This window comes from Cryptomeria japonica, chromosome 1 (genome assembly GCF_030272615.1).
Source record: "Cryptomeria japonica chromosome 1, Sugi_1.0, whole genome shotgun sequence".
Taxonomy (NCBI): Eukaryota; Viridiplantae; Streptophyta; class Pinopsida; order Cupressales; family Cupressaceae; genus Cryptomeria; species Cryptomeria japonica.
The window spans coordinates 468,645,118-468,652,593 of NC_081405.1; positions in this window are offsets into that span (position 1 = coordinate 468,645,118).

The window sequence follows — 7,476 nt, forward strand, 5'->3', positions numbered from 1 at the left end:
TCTTCACATTAGCACTCTCAATGACCTTCTTAGTTCTCTTGTTATAACATTTAAATGCCTTACTCTTTGTAGAGTAACCAAGAAAAATTCCTCCATCACACTTAGCATCAAAGATTTCAGTGTAATCATCTCTCTTAATATAACATTTACTCCCAATTTTTTTGAAATAACTTACACTAGGAGTCTTTCCATGCCATAATTCATAAGGTGTTTTGTTATTACCTTTTTTGACAAGTACCCGGTTCAAAGTATAAACAATAGTGTTGACTGCTTCTCTCCAAACATTTTCGGTACTTCACCTTGAATCATCATAATTCTAGCAACTTCAACAATTATTCTATTCATTCTCTCTACTATCCCATTCTTTTGTGGAGTTCTAGGAGCTAACATTTGCTGCTTAATTCCCTATTCATCACAAAAATTTACAAACTCATCAGAAGTAAATTCACCTCCTCGGTGAGATCTCAAACATTTTAGATTCTTCCCGGTATCTTTCTCAACAAGAGATTTAAAATCCTTAAACTTACTGAATGTCTTAGACTTTTCTCTCAGAAAATTTACCCAAATCATTTTGGAATAATCATCAATAAAGATCATAAAATAATTATCACCAAAATAGCTCTTAGTCCTCATAGGACCACAAAGATCAGTATAAACCAAATCAAGAATATTCTCAAATAGAAAGAATTACTCTTAAGAGATACAAAGGTCATCCTACCCATTTGACAATCCTTGCATAACACATTGTCTAGTTTCACAAACTGGGGCAAACCTCTCAAAATACTTGACTTACTAACTTTAATCAAATTGTCAAAATTGACATGACAAAATATCTTGTGCCACAACTAGCTGTCTTCAATCTTCGCCACCAAACAATCATTTATATTCATATTCAGATGAAATAGATTACCTCTAGTTTGATTCCCAGTAGCAATCAATTCTCCATTATTTCCAAGAATGCTACACACTCCACTTTTGAACTCAAGTAGATATCCCTTATGATTAAGTTGTCCAACACTCAAGAGGTTATGTTTTAGTCCTTCAACCCAAAAGACATCATTTGTATTACTCTTCTCATTTAATGAAATTGATCCTTTACCTTTAACCATGCAGGGAGAGTTATTACCAAATCTTACAACACCTCCATCAAACTCTTCAAGGGATAAGAACTTACTTTTTTCACCAGTCATGTGGTGTGAGCAACCACTATCTATTATCCATTCATCATTGTTATCCATGTGAGACACCAAAGCCTTCTCATCAGTCAGATCTTCCTTCACAACAACAAATACTATCTCCTCATTGTCATCTTCTTCTGATTCATCATTGGCCACACCTTCATCCACTACAACATAACAATGTTTCTTGCCTTTTCCTTTGAATCTCCTAAACTTATCTTTCTTATCAGTGTTAGAGTAGTTAGCAACAATGTGTCCAATTTTACTACAAGAGAAACACATCAAGGGTAATTTAACTTTATATTTATATGTTCTTATGATGGTGGGAAAATTATGAGTGATGGATCAAGAGGAAAACTAACCCTTTCCCTCAGAGAGAGATGAGAGTTTCACTATTGATTATCCTTCATGCACTTTTCACCATTACATTAGGGAGATAAGGGGTAATTCACTAGATCCAATCTCCACACAAAGATGATAGATTGAATTCTGAATAAATTAAGGATGTTATGATGACCCCCTTATTCCCTTTTGTTTGATTTGAAATAGAAATTGTTTGAATTATGTAGTGCAAAAGTGACAAATAATCGATTATAACTTGAGATCTGAATATGGGATGAAGTTGTGCACTTGGATTTGGTAGTAAAATGTCGAGACAAAGTCGCCCTGCAAATTTGACAAAAAAGTTGTCTAGACCGTGGTGGGAATGTATACGGTCCTTCAAAAAATCCATGAAATGAAAAGGGTTTTTCCACCTCTGCAAATGAAGCCTGAATAGAAAAGTACAGCTGCACACCTACAACCTACACACATAAAAGAGAGGGAGATGTGTTTGGATTGGGGGTTTGCCTTTAGGTCAAATCCCAGTTTTGGAATTAATCAAGTAATGAAAGAAAGTACTTGCAAGTAGATGTAAATGAAAGACTAAATTGTAAATCACCTCAAGGGAGGTTTTAGTAGCAATGTTGATAGAAATGCTTGTATGGAATTGAATGTTGAAATCAATCTCCTCTTCAATGGTTGAATCCTTGACTTGAATACAACTCCTAGACTTGAAGGGAGACTTGAGACTGCTCAATGTTGGAAAAGAATGCTTGAATACTTGATCACTTGAGCATATCCAACTTTGACCTCTCCAACTTATGCAAATGATAGCACAAATGCTCCTTAAATACATGTTTGAAGGATTTGAATTTCATCATGGAACAACATCGAGGAGATTTCCCACTCACTACACAACCCACAATGCTTGCACTAGAAAGGTCCTTCCCCAAAATAGGGCAGGGATAGGGATGCCATGCCCCTCTCCTACCCCCATCTCTAGGGCAGAGTGTGGACAAAGTGATGTAGAGGCCAAGGAAGAAGCAATTTTCACAAGCTGAGAACTCTCCGATCTCCGATCAGGCTAGAGGATTCGAGTTCGCATGCGTGAGGACCCTAATATAGTCGTAAATTGCTAGGGTCACAATTTTATGACACTACATTTAGCTCCCACTTTAGCAGGATTATAAGCATATGCTGATACTTCTGGTAAAGTATAAGAAAACAAGATTGAAAGACTTTCACCATGTCAAGGAGGCAAGATGCACCAAGCCCCCAGTGGACTTAGGATCGTATGATTTCGATTGACAAAGTAAAAGGGAAGATTAGGAAGGGGAAAACCATGATTGTAGGTAGCAAAGTTCCCTTCACTATGAGTAATGCAAGCAAGGACACAAAAGATTACAAAGAAAATAAAAGTTCACTAAGTAATTCTAAGTATCACAAGAAGGAAATAATGAGTGGAGTGTATGCACCCACGTTAAAGAGATCACACACACCTTATCGGGAGCGATTTATTTAAGGTAGGATACACCCAAGAGAGAGAGAAGAGGGAACATGCTATCACAAGGATTTAGCCCCCAATCGAGGTATAAACCCAAGGATCATGAACAAAACACACGAGGTAGTGTCGCTTTCCTCGGGGTCAGTATGATGTATGATAACTCATGTATATCATGTATGTATATGCATATAATAATATTCATTCCCCAAAGAAGGACACTACCTTAGAAGAAAGGGAAGAGGGGATGTCTTTTGATTCAACATGAAAAAGACCTAGAAAAGATCTCAATGCCTTGCATCATCCCCAAGTAGACATCAAAGGAACAATAGAAGAACAAGGATACATATAGAAGAATGGTCACAAAAGAGAAAGAAAGAGAGAGAGAAAGATATATAGTGCTAATATTGATAATATAGCATGACATCTGCCTCCTGATCTTGTTGATCACTATTTTGGGAAGATGAGCAACATGCCAGAGAAGCAATATTGAGCACAAGAGATAGAGCTATCACAAGATTCAAACAAGGACTATGCTCATGTGGTAAGTCACTTTGTTCGATTTGAGGAGCTAGGATTAGGGTTTGTGAAAACTCATCCGATAAATGTTTGTCCACATCAATATATTCATGCTCATAGTCAGAAGCATTAGGAGTTGTATTTCCATTATGTATAAAATTTTCACTCATTTCTGCATCAAAGTTTAAAGCAAGAGGAGAAAGAACACGAATAGGAGTAAAAACATGACATGTTTTATGAAACTTATGATTTGGGGGTGTTGGTTGAACATCTTGCTTAGGAGAAAAGGGAATCATGTCAACTATTAGAGTCTGAGGAGATTTAGTATTTTGAGGGATAGCTTCATGAGCTCAAACACAACATCTTTGTCGGCATTCTCTCACACATCAATTTTGTCGAGTCTTAGTGGAAGGATGAGAAGGAGGAGGAATACTTGAAGAAGGAGGAATGCATTTCTCCTTTATAGTGGAAGGTTTAGGTTGAGATCTTTTTGGTTGAACAATAGGAGAAGCATGCCTCTTCTCTTGATAAGAGGAAGGAGGTGGAACTGCGCTATAGAAAGGAAGAATATTAGGTGTAGGAAGGAGACCAAGTCCATCATGATGAGGAGGTATAGGTTTAACCTTAGGAAGAATACTATGTTTCTCCTTAAGAGAAGGTAAAGTAACATCCATAGGAGTAGGTGGACAATTTTCCTTAGGAGGGAGATTAGTTCTATCTGAGAGAGGAAGAACCTCATCTTGAAGAATAATAGGAATGTCAAGTATTGGTGATCTAGGTTGACTTAAGGATAAGATCATATCATTCTTCCATTTTTGATAGGATTGAAAAAGAGCATCGCTCCTTGATGGAAGAGATTGAAATTGTTTAGGCCAAAAGAGATCAATAGGAACACCAGGGCTTCTATCGGATGGACAAAATAGGCTATGGTTCACGATTATGATTTCTCCATTATGAGGAAATTTAAGATACTTGTGGATTATAGAAGCAATATCCTTTGTGGAAGATAGCCAAGGATAGCACAACTTCACATGAAATTTATCAGAGGAAGGTATGATAACAAAGTTAACATCAATGGATTTAGCATGGACTTCAACAGGAAGGGTGATAGAACCAATGGTAGGACAAGAGAAGCCATAAAATAACTTCACAACTACATTAGAAGCATCATATAATGGTTTATGCAATTGCAAAGTAAAAAGATACTCTTCAGTTATGACATTAACCACACAAGAGGGATCAATCAGGGCACCATGGCAAGGGATATCCTTAACCTTTGCAACTATGTATAAAGGGCCATTGGGTGCTCTCATGGTCTCACTAGGGTCAAATGTAATACATGGAGCCTTAGGAGAATCTTGTGTTTCTACCATGTTAACCAAGTTTGGAGCCATAAAGATGAGTGTTTCAGAAGAGAGAGAACTAGGTGCAATCTCAATAACATTAGAGGTATGAGATGGCAAGGGATCAGTGAAAATCTTAAGATTTTGATTAGGAGGAGCAACTTATTTATTCCCTTTATCATTCACACCTACCATAGATATAGTATTATTATCAATCAAGTCTTGAACCTTATGTTTCAATGTAAAACATTTCTCAATATCATGACCGGGTTGACGATGAAATTGGAAAAAGGAATTATTATGAAAATAAGGAGATGCAAGTTTGGAAGGATCAACTTGTTTTATAGGAGGAAGTTTGATAACATTTATATGCAATAATTGAGACATAATACTATGCAAATATTCATTCAAAGAAGTAAATTGTCTTTCTCTTTGGAAAAATTTAGAAATAGGAGGCACGCCTGTTGTAGCATTCACATGGTTGTTGTTGATTGGATCATTGAACTTGATGAATCTTTTTGTTGGTTTGAACTTCTCAAATAGTTGTTGAACACTCTTCCCCTTATCACTCAAAGCCATAGGAGTTGATTGCTTCATTTGAATCACAACCAGTTGATAATTGTGGAGTGTTGCACACAACTATGGAAAGGAAGTAAACTTAGATAAAAGAATTTTTTCCCTGATATCTTTTTGTAAATTAGAAATGAAAATTATTTCAATATCATTATCAGGCACATGAAAAGAAATTTGAGCACACAAATGCTTATATCTACCGATGAAATCAGACACTTTTTCTTTAACACCTTGTTTACAATGCATTAAATCAGTCAAAGTGATTTTAGGACCAATGTTGTTTTGAAATTGTTGGATGAAAGCATTTGCTAATTATTGAAAAGAAGTGATAGAATAAGAAGGCATAGATCAATACCATTTTAAGGCCTTATCTCTTAATGTTCTTGTAAACAGTTTTGCAAGCAATCGTTAATCATAAGCAAAATTAGTACACAAGGTTTGAAATGTTTTGACATGTGTAAGAGGATCACCTTTTCCATTACAGAGTTCCAATTGAGGGATCTCAACAAGTTTAGGTGGCACGACTTTAACAATATCAAGAGAAAGTGGGCTTGCAACATCAAAGGTGGCCACACTAAACTTGGATTGACTCATGGAAGCAATTTGTTGTTGTAAGGAAGACACAATTTGGGCAGGATTGTTAATTGTCATTTCGGTGGAAGAATTGATGTTAGACATAGGTGATTGAGAAGGTGGTGTGATGTTATTGAAAGAAGGAATGGACTAAGAATAAGGCGGTGGGACACTATGATAAGTAGGCATTGGTGATGATTGGGTAGGAAAAGGGACACTTAAAGAAGGAATAAAATTGTTGAGGGAATTGTACCCTTGTGGCACACTGATTTGTTGAGGAATAGTAGGAACACTTATAGAAGACATAGGTAACAATGGAGGATTAAATGAAGAAGAGGGACTGCCCCCATGACCTATGGTTGTAGGAATGACATTTTGAGTTGAAGTAGCCATGATGTTAGATCTAAAAGTAGGAATACTAGTCATAGGATTGGTCAAAGGAATAGAGGAATTGACTTGTGTTGAAGGTTGTGAGTAACCTAGGGTTTCAGAATAACTCTTGATAGGCATGACATTATAATTAATAATATGTGTAATGCCACACAATATATCAATTCCATTCTTATCAATTTGAAGCATGCGCTTAAGACCTTCAATTAATGGAAGAGCTTCACTATTAGGGTATTCTTGGGACATCCATTGTTGAAATCTATCAAATTGATTGTCCAATGTGGAAAGTTGATCTAAAGAAACCCTAGTTAAAGCCTCTTATTCATCATGAGACCTATCAATGGGCACATGATTAGGATGGGAAGAATTAGCATGATCCTCATTAAAGAAGTCAACCAAATTAGGCTCCATCTCCTCGGTAATTAAACCTTGGGAAGCCTTAATTATAATGCTTCATCTAACGGGAATAGAATAGGTAGGACTAATAGTGGTAAAACTCATGCACTAGAGGAAAAAATTTAATTTTGAATTGTAGGACAAAGCTTGCAAAAATTGAGAAATACAAAATGTAAGGAAATAATGATTGCACAATTTGAACTTTGTTGGAGGAAGAGGATGACACAATTTCCAAAAATGAAAGGAAATTAGAATTTTAAAATTAGGGCCAAGGGAATACCACTTAATTTTAAAATCAGAATTTTTAAAATTAGGGCAGACTATAATTAACCTCTTAATTTTAAAATTTTCTTGAAAGTTGAAATGTTGAATTTTGAAGGCATTTCCAATTCTAGAGGGTTCAAAAATTGATAAAATTAGCCAATCTTTCGGATTTAGGATAATAAATATAGTCATAACAGTCTCCCAAAATTTCAAGAAAAAAGCCGTGGATTGTGGCGGGAACGCACATGGTCCGACCAACTTTTTTCAAAATTTTCAAGGATGGATATTATGATGATTTTAAAGCTAACCCCCCAAAATTGGTGAATTTAACGATCTCTAGATGGGTGAAATGAAGGCACAAAGGTGAAAATAGGACCCTATTAGGGTTTTGGAGAAAAAGAGGAATTAGAGTGCAATT